The sequence below is a fragment of the Solanum stenotomum genome, chromosome 4, assembly GCF_019186545.1.
Source record: "Solanum stenotomum isolate F172 chromosome 4, ASM1918654v1, whole genome shotgun sequence".
NCBI classification, from domain to species: domain Eukaryota; kingdom Viridiplantae; phylum Streptophyta; class Magnoliopsida; order Solanales; family Solanaceae; genus Solanum; species Solanum stenotomum.
The window spans coordinates 55,561,972-55,579,868 of NC_064285.1; the positions used below are offsets into that span (position 1 = coordinate 55,561,972).

Below are 17,897 nucleotides of genomic sequence, written 5' to 3' on the forward strand. Positions count from 1 at the left end.
GAGCTTCCGTACAACTCGATTCATACATAGGACCAATTGCACAAGGTGTTTATGGCAAAGTATTTTCCATTGTCCAAGAAGCTGAATCACAAGGACCAACTGAACAACTCTGTAGCACTACCTGGAGAGTTTGTGAGCAGTTCATGGGATAGGTTCACTGCATTTATAAGAAGTGTTCTGAATCACCGCATTGATGATGAGTCACTGAAGGAGTACTTCTACAGAGGTCAGGATGAAAATGGTAAGGCCTTGCTGGATACTATTGTTGGATGATCATATGGTGAGTGTGCTTTTGAGGAGATCATTGAGAAATTGGAGAAGATTTGCCGGAATAATAGAACATGGAGCACTAGAAAGCCAGACACTGGAAGAAGCACTATTGTAGTTCATGCTTCACCTAGTTAATCTACAGATGACCTTCGTGAGGAGATGGCTCAGATGAGAACAGAACTTGGGTTGGTGTTGAAGCATGTGAGCGGAGGTGCAGAAAAGGTGAATGCGGTAAATTACTTAACTAGAACTCCACCACAACCAGTTGAGGAATGCTACTATAAGGAGGATTCTTATTTGGTGAATGATCAGACGGGGGGTTTCCAAATCAATACCCAAGGTTCCAACTCGGATAATTGGCGCCAAGGTCAAGGAAACCAAGGTTGAAACTATGGGAACTATAATCGAAGGGGAAACTATGTCCAGGATGGAAACTACAACCGTGATAACAACTACAACCGGAACAACTATGGTAACAAAAATGAGAAAATGGGGCCCTATGTTCCACCTGGGAACAACGAATCTAGTAATAGAGAAGCTGGGGGCAATAAGTCGCGCGTTGAGGATATGATGCAAAAGATAATGAAGAGGTTTGATGCTACTGATCAAAATGTGAAAGAGATGCATACTGAGTTGTCCGGGATTGGTCAGAAAGTTGATGCCCATTTAGTGTCAATAAAGCAACTAGAGCAGCAGTTCAGTCAATTGTATGCTACTGTGAATACACGCCAATTGGGCACACTTCCCAGCAACATCATCCAGAATTCAAAAAATGATGGGCATTGTATGGCGATCACGACTCGCGTAGGAAAACATAATATTGACCCCCCTATGCCATTTGATGTTGAAAGTATGGTAGAAACAAATGCGGATGAGATTGAGGTTACTGGAGAGACTAAAGATGCCGCAGAAAAGGAAGTTGAGTTGACTCAGAAGGTTGTTCCTATGCCTAGACCCCCACCTCCATTCCCACAGAGGTTAGTGTAAAAGACTATAGAAGGAAAAAACCACAGGTTTATAACTATGTTGAAACAACTTTCCATTAATGTCTCGTTGATAGAAGCTTTAGAGCAAATGCCTGGGTATGCATAGTTCATGAAGGACTTGGTGACCAAAAAGAGGGCTGTTAGTTTTGAGAATGATGAGAGGTTGCAGCATTGTATTTCCATTTCTACGAGGTCACTGGTACAAAAGAAAGAGGATCCTGGAGCTTTCACTATTCCTTGCACCATCGGTAAGCGAAAGCTTTGTGTGATTTGGGTGCCATCAATAATTTGATGCCATTGTCGGTTTATAAGAAGTTGGGTTAAGGAGCTCCGAAACCAACTGTGATGCACTTACTTATGGCTGATAGAACTTTGAAAAAGCCTATTAGAGTGCTTCAAGATGTCTTTGTGAAAGTGGGGTCGTTCATTTTTTCGGTAGATTTTATGATAGTTGATTGCGAGGTTGACTTTGAGGTCCCCATCATCTTAGGGAGACCATTCCTTGCTACTGGGCATGCCTTAGTTGATATGGAGAGAGGGCAGATGAAGTTTCAAATGAATAATGAGGAGGTGACCTTTAATATTTGTAAGTCTATGAAGCAAGAAAGTGATCTTGAATCGGTATCTGTGGCGAGTCACATTTTTGAAAAAGGCGCTGAAGTGTCTAGTAAGGAGAAGTTATGTGTAGCCTTGTGCACGGAGAAAAAGCACAATGATCAAAAGACAGAAAAGCGCAAACTAGCTCCTGGTGATCTGGTGTTGTTGTTTAAATCAAGGTTGCACCGTTTTCCTGGCAGATTCAAGTCCCAGTGGACTGGACCATTCATAGTGACCCAAATGTCCCTATATGGAGTGGTTGAGCTAAAAAAAAAGAGTGGGACAAGGTTCAAGGCCGACCACGGAGGATAAAAAGCTACATGGGAAATTCTGAGAGTGTTAATGCAGTGATAGAGGCATGACACCTTGATCAAGTCTGAGTAATCAAGGTGTTTGCGTCGTGCCGCGACGTTAAGTTAAGCGCTGCTTGGGAGGAAACCCAAGATGTACAATCTAGCCAACTATAAGATTTTCTTTTCAATTTAGGAGTTTTTGTCTTTTATTTTGATTTTCATAGCTTTTTAGATAGGTGTTTTATTTTTGTATTAGTGTTGGCTAGATATAGAATAGGGTCCGTGTCTAAAAACGTCTAGAAAATGTAAAAAGAAAGTCCTAATGGTTGCTATGTATGCAGGAACAAAAGGCAAAATCTACAGAAAAATAGCTGTGCAGTGGTCTATGGACCCCATCGATGGTCTGTTGGTCAATCCACGGATCGTGAGTAGCATCCATAGAGCCCAAGTAAGTCCTCAAAATTCTCTATTGGGCTTCGGGAAATTGGACCCACCCACTTCTTGAGAGATCTTCGGTGCATATGCGCCACATATTTGCTTCACCCTATGTGTTATTTTTGATTTGTGTGCATTAGGGACAATTGCTCCTTATTTTGTTGGGGGTGGGGTAAATTGATTGTGAGTGATAGGGTGAAGTCTGAGTAACCCAACTCATAATCCTCTTTTGGGGTTTTCTTTCCTGTGTTCTTTTCCCTCAAGAGACTGTTTTAATTTCGGTTGAACCGACATGTTTAGAAATGTATGTGTAGAAGAATGAAAGCATGATGTCATGAAAAAATGATCCCTGTCCAAAAATGATGAAATGTGCTATATCTTTAGGCTTGATAAGTTGAATGTGCTGGATCTCAATGTGACATAATTGGAACCAATTTGACTTCTTGACTTAAGCTAAGACTTGAACTGGGTTGTCGAATAATCTGATAATGAAACAATGTGTCATGTGTATGTGAGGAACGCTTGAATGTTCAAATAGTGTGTGCCAATCTAGAACTTGCCCCATTGGTCCTACTAAGATAATCTAGGCTAGAAGTTGGGAAGTGATCATCGGGCCTTGTTCAAATTAGTCCACTAAAGCCTAAAATGATCCAACCTAATGAAATCAATGTTCCCTTTGATCCAAATGTTTGAGCCTAAGATAGACCATTTCTCTCAATTCACCTAACTCACCTTTCCTAAAATAATTGTTTTGGCCTCGGTCCCTCCTTGGACATGTGCACCTTGACTTAGGCCAAAAGCCTAAGTTGAGGGTGGCTAATTCAAAGTTACCTTAATCTTGGCCTTGGTTCGACATTGGATATTGTGCACCTCGACTCATGCTAAACACATAAGTTGATTGTGGCTATGAAAAAGGAAGCATGAAAAAGGGGTATGAAAAGAATTGTGTGTTGAAGAGAGAAACTGAAAAGAAAAAGGTGTGATTATGTGCAAAAGAGGCAAAAGGATGATAAACAAAAGTGCTGAAAGAAATAAAGAAAGATAAAGTGAAAGAAAAAGAAGAAAGTGAAAAATAGGAGCCTCAAAGTCAAAAGTCACATCTATGTTGAAAAGAGCGGGGGGAAAGAATGTAAAATGAAATGATGTCAAAATAGGTTGAGACAAGAGGTAAAAAGCCAATGTAATGTCAAGGAGGGCAGAAAGTCACAAAAAAGTACCCAAATGTACCACACCTGACCCTTAGCCTACGCTAAAAGCTAAATAAAAAAAGTCCTATAGTTATCCTAACAACTAGTTTGGAGAATCTAAGCAGTGAAAATACGGGCAAGCCTATGGTATTGAGCACTAACTGTACTTGAAGTCACTTCTTAGCGTGAGTGTCGAATGAATCCTAAAAACTTGAAAGTCATATCTCTTGTGAGTGAAAAAGGATTTCTTTTGAAGTGAGGACACTAGTTACATTGTTGGAAAATTGATATCTTGGTGATTGTGAATGGTGTATGTTGTGGTGTATGTTGGTTGATCTATGTCATGTTTTAATCTGCATGAGTTGGCTTGTTGAGTTTAAGAGAAAAGATTTGCACTGAAAAAATGGAATGGATTGAAATGGCAATGTGAGTGCTTGAGTTTGTATGTCTGCTTCAACATAAGTGTCGTTTAGAGTGTTAGTGTGTTGCTTGAGGACAAACAATATGTTTAAGTTGTGGGTGTTGATATATCGTGAGTTTACGGTTTTTTTGATACATTTCACTTAAGAGTTGTGTGTGTCTAGGCCATTTTGTACTAGAAATAATGTGTTTTGTATCATGTTTGCAGGAAATAGGCTTGGACACGGTTGAGTGAGATGGCAACTAAAATTCTGCAGAAGTGGCCACCCACGGACGTGACCTACGGACCGTAGGTCCTGTGATGGGTAGGCGTAGATAGGAGCATCAGGGAAGTCTGACAAAGTGTGGAACTACGAAGCGATCCACGGACCATAGGTCGACCCACGAGCCATCCTGCACATCCGTCGAAGGTGTTCAGAGAGTTGAAGTTCCAGTACTTGATGAAATTCCTAAGTATGGAGCCACGGAAGAGGACCCATGGACCGTAGGTCCACCTACGATTCGACCTGCGCGGCCGTTATTGGTGATAAGAAAATGATGATTCCAAGCCTTGAAGAAAAAGTCTAAGTGTTGACCAACGGAGGGGACCTACGGACCGTAGGTCGACCCATGGTCCGTAGGTCGAGTCGTCGATGAAAGCCGCGTCCGAGAAGTTTATTTCCTTATTTTGGTTTCCTTTTTGTTTAGGACATGTTTTTCTATAAATAGGGTATGTAAACCTCGTTTTTGGGGGTGAGACATTATTGTTTACTTTTAGTTCTTGGTATTTTTTTTTAGGAATTAACTTGCAAACTTTAGCAATTTGATTTCCAGATTTTGGTTTATACGATTTTGGCTTTGCAATTCAATTGGAGATTCCAGATTTCTTCTACTCTAATTGTAAGTTCAGGAATTATTTTTTCCAAAATATGAATTATGTTCTTTCAAGCATGAGTAACTAAATCTACAACTAGGGTTGTGGGAACCATGAGCAATTAACAACGCATAAATAATAACTAAGTAAATCTTGAATAGTGTTGATGCATGTATTGGTAAGGAAATGAACTTTCTGGACGCAGCTTTGATTGATGACTTCGACCTACGAACCGTGGGTCGACCTAGGGACCGTGGGTTCCCTCAGTTGGTCAACACTTAGACTTTTTCCTGTAGAGGCTGGAATCTTCACTCTCAGATACAATCGACGGATGCAGAACGGACCATAGGTTGACCTACGGTCCGTGGGTGTAATGACCCTCCTAGTCATTTCTGTGTTTTACCTTCTGTCTGTCGTTTAGAGCATTCCTGTAGTGACCCTAAGTCATTTCTGACTTGCTGGGACTGACAGTTCGGTCACCTGGTCGTTCGTTTGGCTTTTGTGCGAGTTTTAGTGTTTTTGGAGCTTATGAACCTTGAACAATCATTTTCGATCAAAAGTTCAAGAAGATGACATCAGAAACCAATTATGACGATTCCATCAGCTCCGGAAAGGTCATTTTAGGCTACTAACATGGTCGGCATGACTCCCGAGGTTTTTAGTGTGAGTCGGTGCGATTAGACGTTTTAACTTTAAGTTTAAGCCTAAGTTTGACTTTAGTCAACATTCTAAGTAAACGCGCTCGGATGAGAATTTCCTCAGCGTGGTTAGCTCAGAAATGTCGAGTTTTGTCTAGATTGACCCTTCTTTTGTGTCCCGAGGCTTCCGATATTTTTTCGAGCCCTTTTGTGGTTTTTGACTTAAAATGCCATTTGAGTGTGGGACCCACTTTTTGTCAAGATGACCTCGTATGGAAATTTCGACTGTGCCATTTTGTCTGGAATATTGAATTTGGTATGGTTGTATATCTCGTTTGCGTGCACGGGATTCCGAACGAGTTCGGAGCACCTCGTAGGAGTTTTAAAATTTTAGGAAAAATTGTAGAAAATCTGCTATAAAATGCAGATTGATTAGCAACATTTCCCAAACTTAAAACCCTCTTAACTCTCCCATCTCTCATCCGAATTAGGCGATTCGAAGTGCGGGAGCTTCGTATTTTTGGTGGCTTCACTGTAGAGTGTTCAGAAGTTGTTGGGTGCACGTAGTTTGAGGTAATTTTGTGATTAACCTGACTGATGTACCCTTTTTCGAGCCTTTATTTTTAGTATTCTTGTTTGGTCTTATCTCACTCATTTTAGCTTGGCATTGGGTGATTCGAAGTCTCACGTATTGGAAATTATCGTGGCTACGTCGTAGAGTGTTCAAGGAGTGCTGGGCACTATTAGATTCTTGCGAATTTCGAGTTTAGACTGCTGCTGTTTTCTTTTAAGTTGATTAAAATGGGGTTTTCTTGCTTGTTGGTTTTTGCTGTGTTTTGAGCCTTGAATTGTGTTCCATTTTGGAACACAAGTTCGGGGTGCTGTGTAGGGTCTCTGGACGGAGTCAATTTCAGACAGTTCGGTGCGGGTCCCATTATTTCTGTTGTGACTCCAAAATTGACCGTCTCCGTTTGTTGTGATTTTGGTGTCTAAATGAGCGTACTAACTTTGTGATCCTATATTCGATAGAGTGGCAGCGTTCAAAGGTCGTTCGGGAAGGAAAAGCTCCGGCAAAATAATTTGGCTTGGCCTTAAGGTAGGCTATGGCTTCCTTTCTTTTAGATTGAGCTTTATTGTGTAAAAGCATGTCGATTGGAGTGAATTTGGGGTGGCACCCATTTCCTACCTTACTTTGATTAGATACCTCATGTTAGGATCGATTGGCCATATTTTGGGTATAGTGTCATGTTAACCAGTTTCGTAGAGTTGTATGCTTATGTGCTAAATGCTATTGAATGCTTGTATGCTACGTGTTGAATACTTGTTCATCCTTAACCGTAAGCATGATGTCCTTAGTCTAGGTTAGACTAGCATTGCCTTATATTTATGACCCATGTAGGCTGGATAGCCTTGACTTTCTACCGACGTCGTTCGGATGACTTAGCTCCTTGTAGACTGGAGTAGCAGACTTGAGTCTGATAGTTTGAGCCTTAGATTAGGCGTTACCACAGCTTGTTGTACTTATGTATCTTCTCCCTCTCATTTTGCGGTTTCGATGCATTCTCGAAGGTCCGGTGCATCACTAGAGGCGCGGGATTGAGATAGTATAGGCTTGGAGCCTTTTATGTGATTCTTAGAGTGGACGGTGTTCCACGGTGGTTGTTGTTGGATTGGATCCTATTGGNGACTTTCTACCGGCGTCGTTCGGATGACTTAGCTCCTTGTAGACTGGAGTAGCAGACTTGAGTCTGATAGTTTGAGCCTTAGATTAGGCGTTACCACAGCTTGTTGTACTTATGTATCTTCTCCCTCTCATTCTGCGGTTTCGATGCATTCTCGAAGGTCCGGTGCATCACTAGAGGCGCGGGATTGAGATAGTATAGGCTTGGAGCCTTTTATGTGATTCTTAGAGTGTACGGTGTTCCACGGTGGTTGTTGTTGGATTAGATCCTATTGGAGATACCATCATCCCCGGGGTTGTTCTTTCTAGCTGGGCTGGGAGTGTATCGCTGGCTGGGTAGACTCGGTGATATCAGCGATCGCCCCCGGGCCTCTCTTTCTAGCTGGGCTGGGAGTGTTTTGCTGGTTGGGTGTCCCTGGGTCACTCTTTCTAGCTAGGCTGGGAGCTGATTGCATGTTAGGAGGACTCGCGATATCTACCTCACTCACGGGTCCCTCTTTCTAGCTGGGCTGGGAATGGACTGTTTGGTTGGGTGCCCCCTGGGGTCACTCTTTCTAGCTGGGCTGGGAGTTCACTACTGGCTGGGTGGAGTCTGATGGATTACCTTAGTTACTTTAGGCTGGGAGCCCGATTTTCTTCTTTCTCAGTAGACTTAGCTTTTCTGTGTACCTGGCGGGCTTATATGGGGGTCTGTTCAGGTTTTATTTGAACTTGCACACAAGTGTACCTTCTGGGATTATGGGGGTCTAGTTAGGTTTAGTTTAATTGTACTTAGTTTATTTCTGGTATAGTCATGTGCTATCTTTTCGTATCCGCTTTGACCTCTTTATGTCTAGATTCTATCCTTTCCTATTGTTTTTACCCTTTTTGCTTAGTCGGCCTATGATGCCTACTGAGTACCTGTTGTGTTGACACTCATGCTACGCTCTACATCTATTTCGTGATGCAGGTCCCAGTACCAGTTATCAGCAGTGAGTAGTTTCAGCCTTCTTTTGTTGTTGTGACTTGGAGACGAGGCCGAGCACTTGGCGTTTTAGGTTTGTTCTGCCTCCTTCTTTTGGTTTAGCTAGTCTTGATGCTTTTGAGACACGCTCTGTTGTGGTGCACTTTTGGGACTTGTACTCTTTATTAGATAGCTCTGTACTAGTGAATTCCAGGTTATGGGAGGAAATTCTGTATATATTTATTTTGGTTTGCTTCCGCTTTGTTGTCTTTGTTTAGTTTATTGTTTCTGCTAGTTTCTACCCTTGTACTCACTGCTTGATGTTCTGCGTTTCGGGTTGGCTTACCTACCGGTAGGGTATAGTAGGTTCCATCATGATTCGAAAAATCGGGCCGTGAAAAGTTTGTATCAGATCCTCAGGTTCATCGATCTCACTTGTACAGAGCTAACCACTCGTAGAGTCCTGCGGATTGGTGCGGAGATGTCCATAACTTATCTTCCAGAGGCTACAGGATGTCTTTAGAAAGATTTCCTCTTTTGTTTCACTTTCGTGCAGTGTATGTCTTATTGGTTCCTTGAAATCTCACTTGTTTCACTCTTTCGCAGGATGGCTCGCTCGCGAGGTGGCGCAGCCGGGGGTGATGCATCCGGACCTGCAGACAGAGCCCCATCTTGGGGTAGACGCCGACCCCGAGGTCGAGAGAGGGCCACAACACTAGCCCAAGAGAGAGCGGAGGATCCATAGCCAGTAGCAGACCCTCTAGCATCTCGTATACCAGATCAGTCGGTAGGGCCGGGGCCAGCCTAGCCGCCACCCAAACTAGTTCTGACCTCAGACCTCCAGGTCACTATTGCTCAGCTCTTGGGTGTGCTTGGGGGTATGCAGCAGCCACCCGCCCTAGCTACACTAGCACCAGTACTGCAGGATTAGCCTATAGTGAGGGCACCTCAGGTCTAAGTACCACCTGAGGGAGTAAAGCCCTTGGCAGCGAATAGACTTATGCCGCTCGAGGACCAGAAGATGCTTGGTGTGTTTCTCAGGTTGACACCACCTAGGTTTTCTGGGGTTGTGGGTGAGGATGCCCACGAGTTTCTTACTACTTGTCGTGAGAGGCTTCGCACTTTGGGTCTAGTGGAGTCTAGAGGGACCGACTTCATTGCTTACCAGCTAGATGGCCCAGCCAGGCAGCGGTGGTGCACATTCATTCAGACCAGACCAGTTAGATCTCCACCGGTATCATGGGATGAGTTTTTTGAGGTCTTCTTGGCCAAGTTTATCCCTCGTAGCGTCAGAGACCGCCTCAGGGANTACTACTTGTCGTGAGAGGCTTTGCACTTTGGGTCTAGTGGAGTCTAGAGGGGCCGACTTCATTGCTTACCAGCTAGATGGCCCAGCCAGGCAGTGGTGGTGCACATTCATTCAGACCAGACCAGTTAGATCTCCACCGGTATCATGGGATGAGTTTTTTGAGGTCTTCTTGGCCAAGTTTATCCCTCGTAGCGTCAGAGACCGCCTCAGGGATCAGTTCTGCAGGTTGGAGTAGAGCTCCATGTCGGTGGCAGAGTACGAGACTAGGTTCCACGAGCTCTCCCGTCATGCCAGGATGATATTACCTATACAGGAGGAGAGAGTTAGGTTCTTTGTTCGTGGGTTGAGAATGCAGCTTCGGCTTGAGACCCAGTCCTTAGTTTCTACCGAGTTGATCTTTTTTAGACGTAGTTGACCATGCTAGTACTATGGAGCATCTTCGTCGCGAGGCCCAAGGGGGCAGTGAGAAGAGGGCTAGGCATGAGGGCAGCTATAGTGACTCCCGCCCTAGGTCTAGGGATTATCATGACAGGACTGGGCGACAATTTCGACATGGTCAGTCTAGCAGACCTACAACCTCTCTTCAGGCATCAGATGGTGGTGGAGCGAGGTCAGTTCGATTAAGGGCCATGAGGTGTTTCAGTCGTGTTCTTCAGGCCATAGTGGTCGTTCTTCTGGGAGTCGCTCTCGACAGGGTTGCTATGAGTGTGGTGAGATGGGTCATTGGGCCAGGGACTGCCCTCAGCATAGTCGGATCGCTTCCGCTCCTCAGGCAACTACCCCAGCTTTACCAACACCTCCAGCTAGAGGCCATGGTCAGGGTCAGGATCGTAGAGATGGTCATTAGGGTATACAAAGTGGTCCCCGAGGAGGCAGGTCAGGTGGTAGGTTTGATAGTCAGGGCAGAGGTTGATATAGCCATTTCTATACAGCTCCGACGAGGGCGGAGTTTGAGGCATCAGACAATGTGATCACAGGTACGATTCTTTTATGCCAGTAGCCCGCCTTGGCTTTATTTGATCCAGGCTCTACGTTTTTGTATGTTTCTGTTTACTATGCCTCTCGCTTGAGCATGATGTCTGAACCTCTAGTAGCGCCGTTACGTGTGTCGATCCCCGTGGGTGAGTCTTTAGTAGTGGATAAGGTATTTCGATCTTGCTTAGTTACTATCCAGGGGTGTGACACCCGAGCTGACCTTATATTGTTTGACATGGTTGATTTCGATGTGATTCTGGGCATGGACTGGTTATCCCCGTATCGCGCTATTTTAGATTGCTTCTCTAAGACCGTTACCTTAGCCATTCTTGGTATTCTTCCGGTAGTGTGGCAGGGATCTTGTGGTAGCACACCAGTTGGGGTTATCTCTTTTATTCGGGCTAGGAGGCTAGTGGCTAGCGGATGCTTATCATATTTGGCCTATGTGCGTGATGTGAGTAGGGAGATCCCTTTGGTTGATTCAGTTCCTGTTGTTCGTGACTTCATAGATGTGTTTCCTACCAAACTACTTGGCCTACCCCAGAGCGTGATATTGATTTTCCGATTGAGCTTGAGCCAGGTACTCGGCCTATTTCTATTCCGCCATATCGGATGGCCCCTGTAGAGCTCAAGGAGCTCAGTGTTCAGCTTCAAGATCTCTGGGGTAAGGGATTTGTCAGACCTAGTGTATCACCTTGGGGCCCTCCTGTTCTTTTTGTTAAGAAGAAGGACGGTACGATGCATATGTGCATCGACTATAGGCAGTTGAATAAGACGACAGTGAAGAATCGATATCCTCTGCCTAGGATTGATTACCTATTTGACCAGCTACAGGGAGCTTCAGTGTTCTCTAAGATTGATTTGAGGTTCAATTACCACCAGTTGAGGATTAGGGCAGCGGACATCCCTAAGACTGCATTTAGGACCCGTTATGGCCATTATGAGTTCTTGGTGATGTCATTTGGGTTAACTAATGCCCCTGCTGCCTTTATTGACTTGATGACGCGCGTGTTCAGGCCTTATCTTGATTCCTTCATCATAGTCTTCATTGATGACATTTTGATATCCTCGCGGAGTAGGGGTGATCATGAGTAGCATTTGAGAGTTGTGCTCTAGACTTTGAGGGATCAGCGGCTTTATGCCAAGTTCTCAAAGTGTCAGTTTTGTTTAGACTCTGTAGCGTTATTGGGACACGTTGTGTCCAAGGAGGGAATTATGGTAGATCCGGCAAAGATTGAGACTATTCGTGATTGGGCTAGGCCCACCTTAGTTATTGAGATTCGGAGCTTCATCGGACTAGCAGGCTACTACAGACGATTTGTGGAGGGTTTCTCTACCTTGGTAGCACCTCTGACCCGGGTGACTCATGTTGATGTTCCCTTTATTTGCTCAGAGGAGTGTGAGGCAAGCTTTTTGAGGCTCAAGGAGTTATTGACCACCGCTCCTATATTGACTTTTCCAGTTGAGGGTGAGGGCTTCACGGTTTATTGTTACGCATCCGGCGTTGGTTTGGGTTGTGTATTGATGCAGTAGGGCAGGGTTATTGCTTTTGCGTCGAGGCAGCTGAAGGTCCATGAGCGCAACTACCCCACTCATGACTTGGAGTTGGCAGCGGTAGTTTTCGCGCTTAAGATTTGGAGGCACTACTTGTATGGAGTTTGATGTGAGATCTATATCGATCATAAGAGTCTTTAGTACATCATGAGCCAGAGGGACCTTAATTCGAGGCAGCATCGCTGGATTGAGCTCCTGAAGGACTACGACTTCTCTATTCTTTATCATTCAGGCAAGGCAAATGTGGTAGCGGACGCCTTGAGCCGGAAGGCGGTGAGTATGGGTAGTTTAGCCTTCTTATCTGTTGAGGAGCGACCCTTGGCTTTAGACATTCAGTTCTTAGTTAATAGCATGGTTCGGTTGGATATCTCAGATTCTAGACGCGTCTTGGCCTATATGGGAGTTCAGTCTTCTTTGCTAGATAGGATCCGTGGTTGTCAGTTTGAGGATGAGGCCTTGGTGGCCCTTAGAGATCGAGTATTAGCGGGTGATGGTGGTCAAGCTATCTTAGATCCTGATGGAGTGTTGAGATTCGCCGGCTACATCTGTGTTTTGAGAGTTGGGGATTTGATACAGTTGATACTTTCTGAGGGTCATGAGTCTAGATACTCTATCCATACAGGTACAACGAAGATGTATCGTGATTTGAGGCAACATTACTGGTGGAGTGGCATGAAAAGAGATATTACTGACTTTGTTTCCCGTTGCTTGTGCTGCTAGCAGGTAAAGACCGAGCATTTGAGGCCTGGTGGTTAGTTTCAGAGATTACCCAATCCGGAGTAGAAGTGGGATCGCATTACTATGGATTTTATGGCTGGCTTACCGCGGACTTCTAGAGGTGTTGATAGCATTTGGGTCATTGTTGATCGATTGACCAAGTCAGCATATTTCCTTCCTGTTCAGTCTTCATTTAGCGCCGAGAGGTTGGCTCGTATCTACATTTGGGAGGTGGTTCGACTTCATGGGGTGCCAGTTTCTATTATATCAAATCGAGGTTCTCAATTCACGTCTAGCTTTTGGAGGACCTTTCAGGATGAGTTGGGCACTCGGGTTGACCTTAGCACAACTTTCCACCCGCAGACTGATGGTCAGTCGGAGCGTACTATTCAGATCCTTGAGGACATGCTTTGGGATTGTGTGTTGGAGTTTGGTGGTCATTGGGACCAGTTCTTGCCTTTGGCGGAGTTTGCGTATAACAACATCTACTATTCTAGCATTCAGATGGCCCCGTTCGAGGCATTGTATGGTAGGCGTTGTCGCTCTCGGGTGGGTTGGTTTGAGTCTACAGAGCCTAGGCCGCAGGGTACGGATTTGATTCAGGAGGCTTTGGACCCGGTGAGAGTGATTCAGGATAGACTCAGGACGGCTCAGAGTAGGCACCAGAGTTATGCAGATCGGAGGCGTCGGCCTTTGAGATTTTCTGTTGGTGATCGGGTATTCCTTCGTGTGTTGCCCATGAAGGGCGTGATGAGGTTTGGGAGGCGAGGCAAGCTTAGCCGCAGGTACATTGGGCCTTTTGAGATACTCCGGACAGTTGGGGAGGTTGCTTATGAGTTGGCCCTACCTCCAGTATTTTCAGCCATCCACCCGGTTTTCCATGTCTCAATGTTGCGGCGGTATGTTCCTGATGAGTCCCATGTGCTTCAGTATGATGCAGTCGAGTTGGAATACCGTTTGACATTTGTAGAGGAGCCAGTTGCCATTCTAGCCAGAGATGTGAGGAGATTGCACATGAGAGCCATTTTAGTTGTTAAGATCCATTGGAGGCATCGTCCAATCGAGGAGGCTACCTGGGAGACCGAGCAGGAGATGTGAGAGTAGTTTCCCGGCTTGTTTGAGCCTTTAGGTAAATCTTGACCATTACTTTCACCGACGAAAGTCCTTTTTAGTAGTGGATATTGTAATGACCCTCCTAGTCATTTTTGTGTTTTGCCTTGTGTGTTTCATTTAGAGCGTTCCTATAGCGACCCTAAGTCATGACTGGTGGGACTGACAGTTCGGTCACCTAGTCGTTCGTTTGGCTTTTGTGCGAGTTTGTGTTTTTAGAGCTTATGAACCTTGAACGATCATTTTCGATCAAAATTTCAAGAAGATGACATCAGAATCCAATTCTGACGTTTCTATCAGCTCAAGAAGGGTCATTTTTGGCTAGTAACATAGTCGGCATGACTCTTGAGGTTTTTAGTGTGAGTCGGTGCGATTAGACGTTTTAACTTTAAGTTTAAGCTTAAGTTTGACTTTAGTCAACATTCTGAGTAAACGCGCTTAGATGAGAATTCCGTTAGCGTGGTTAGATCCAAAATGTCGAGTTTGGTCTAGATTGACCCTTCTTGTGTGTCCCGAGGCTTCCGATATTTTTCCGAGCCCGTTTGTGGTTTTTGACTTAAAATGACATTTGAGTGTGGGACCCATTTTTTGGTATGGTTGCATATCTCATTTGCGTGCACGGGGTTCCAAACGAGTTCAGAGCACCCCGTCGGAGTTTTAAAATTTTGGGAAAAATTGCAGAAAATCTGCTATAAAATGCAGATTCATTAGCAACATTTCCCAAAATTAAAATCCTCTTAACTCCCTCATCTCTCATATAAATTAGGCGATTCGAAGTGCGAGAGCTTCGTATTTTTGGTGACTTCACCGTAGAGTGTTCGGAAGTTGTCGGATGCACGTAGTTTGAGGTGATTTCGTGATTAACCTGACTGCTGTACCTTTTTTCGAGCCTTTATTTTTGGCATTCTTGTTTTGGTGTTATCTCACTTATTTTAGCTCGATTTTGGGTGATTCGAAGTCCCACGTGTTGGGAATTATCGTTGCTACATCGTAGAGTGTTCAAGGAGTGCTGGGCACCATTAGATTCTTGTAAATTTCGACTTTAGATTGCTGCTATCTTCTTTTAAGTTGATTAAAATATGGTTTTCTTGCTTGTTGGTTTTTGTTGTGTTTTGAGCCTTGAATTGTGTTCCATTCTGGAACACAAGTTCGGGGTGCTGTTTAGGGTCTCTTGATGAAGTCAATTTCAGACAATTCAGTGTGGGTCCCATGACTTTCGTTGTGACTCCAAAATTGACCCGTCTCCGTTTATTGTGATTTTGGTGTCTAAACGGCCATACTAACATTGTGATCCTATATTCGATATAGTGGAAGCGTTCCAGGGTCGTTCGGGAAGGAAAAGCTCTGGCAAAATGATTTGGAGCGCGCGCGGTCGGCCTTAAGGTAGGCTATGGCTTCCTTTCTTTTAGATTGAGCTTAATTGTGTAAAAGCATGTTGATTGGAGTGAATTGGGGGTGAGTACTAGTGTCCTACCTTACTTTGATTAGATACCTCATGTTAGGATTGATTGGCCATATTTCGGGTATAGTGTCATGTTAACCGGTTTAGTAGAGTTGCATGCTTATGTGCTAAACGCTATTGTATGCTTGTATGCTATGTGTTGTATTCTTGTTCATCCTTAATCGTAAGCATGATGTCCTTAGTCTAGGTTTGGCTAGCATTGCCTTAGACTTATGACCCGTGTGGGCTGGATACCCTTGACTTTCTGCCAACGTCGTTCAGATGACTTAGCTCCTTGTAGACTGGAGTAGCAGACTTGAGTCTGATAGTTTGAGCCTTAGATTAGGCGTTGTCGCTGCTTGTTGTACTTATGTATCTTCTCCTTCTCATTCTGCGGTTCTGACGCATTCTCGAAGGTCCGTTGCATCACTAGGGGCGCGGGATTGAGATAGTATAGGCTTGCAGCCTTTTATGTGATTCTTAGAGTGGACGGTGTTCCACGGTGGTTGTTGTTGGATTGGATCCTATTGGAGATACCATCACCCCTGGGGTCATTCTTTCTAGCTGGGATGGGAGCGTATCGCTGGCTGGGTAGACTCGGTGATATCGGGGATCACTTCCGGGCCTCTCTTTGTAGCTGGGCTGGGAGTGTGCTGCTGGCTGGGTGTCCCCAGGTCGCTCTTCTAGCTGGGCTGGGAGCTGACTGCATGGTAGGACGACTCGCGATATCTACCTCACTCACGGGTCCCTCCTTCTAGCTGGGCTGGGAGTGGACTGTTTGGTTGGGTGCCCCCTGGGGTCACTCTTTCTAGCTGGGCTGGGAGTTCACTGCTGGCTGGGTGGAGTCTGATGGATTATCTTAGTTACTTTTGGCTGGGAGCCCGATTTTCTTCTTTCTCAGTAGACTTAACTTTTCTGTGTACCTATCAGGCTTATAGGGGTCCGTTAATGTTTTATTTGAACTTGCGCACGAGTTTACCTTCTGGGATTATGGGGGTCCAGTTAGGTTTAGTTTAGTTGTACTTAGTTTATTTCTTGTATGGTCGTGTGCTTTCTTTTTGTATCCGCTTTCACCTCTTTGTGTCTAGATTCTTTCCTTTCATATGTTTTTACCCTTTTTGCTCAGTCGGCCTATGATGCCTACTGAGTACCTGTTGTGTTGGTACTCATGCTACACTTTTCATCGATTTCGTGATGCAGGTCCCAGTACCAGTTATCAGCGGTGAGTAGTTCCAGCCTTCTTTTGTTGTTGTGACTCGGAGACGAGGGCGAGCACTTGGCGTTTTAGGTTTGTTCTGCCTCCTTCTTTTGGTTTAGCTAGTCTTGTTGCTTTTAAGACACGCTCTGTTGTGGTCCACTTTTGGGACTTGTACTCTTTATTAGATAGCTCTCTACTAGTGAATTCCAGGTTCTGGGAGGGATTTTTGTATATTTTTATTTTGGGTTGCTTCCGCCTTGTTGTCCTTGTTTAGTTTATTGTTTCCGCTAGTTTCTACCCTTACACTCATTGCTTGATGTTCTGGGTTTCAAGTTGGCTTATCTACTGGTAGGGTATAGTAGGTGCCATCATGATTCGAGAAATTGGGTCGTGACATTGGGTCCTCTTCCGTGGCTCCACACTTAGGAATTTCATCAGGTACTGGAACTTCAATTTCTCTGAATCATTCGACGGATGTGCAGGAAGGCGGTGGGTCGACCTACGATCTGTCACTTGCATCCGTAGTTCCACACTTGGTCAGACTTACCCTGATACTCTATCTAGGCCACCCTTCGACGGACTGTGACTAGACCTACGGTCTGTAGGTCTCCTCCGTGGGTGGCTCCTTCTGTAAATTTTCTGCTGTCATCTCACACTTCCACGTCCAAGCCTATTTCCTGCAAATATAACACAAAAACATTAATTCCTGATGTAATATGGTCCTAGACACACACAACTCTTAAGTGAAATGTTTCTGAAATACTGTAAATTCACGATATATCAATACTCTCAACTTGAACTCGTTGTTTGTCCTCAAGCGACGCACTAAACTCTAAACGACACTTGTGTAGAAGCAGGCATACAAACTCAAGAAATCTCATGGCTATTTCAATCCATTCCATTTTCTCAGTGCAAATCTTTTCTCCTAGGCTTAACAAACTAACTCATACGGATAAAAACATGACATAGATCGACTAATCAGCACCACAACATACACCATTCACAATCAGCAAGGTATCAACTCTCCGACAATGTCTCTAGTGCCCTTAGTTCAAACGAAATCCTTTTCACACAGAAGATATGAATTTTGAGTTGTAGGATTCATTCAACACTCATGCTCAGAAGTGACTTCAAGTATAGTTAGTGCTCAATACCATAGGCTTGCCTTTATTGTCATTGCTTAGACTCTCCAAACTAGTTGCTAGGATGACTATAGGACTTTCTTAGCTTGTAACGCAGGCTCAGGGTCAGGTGTGGTATATTTGGGTACTCTTTAGTAACTTTCTGCCC

At 44.5% G+C, this 17,897-nt stretch overlaps 1 pseudogene; it reads left to right on the forward strand.

The window, feature by feature from the left end:
* The first annotated feature begins 7,411 nt into the window (after positions 1-7,411).
* On the forward strand, positions 7,412-16,664 carry LOC125861572 (uncharacterized; annotated as a pseudogene).
* The last annotated feature ends 1,233 nt before the right edge of the window (positions 16,665-17,897 follow it).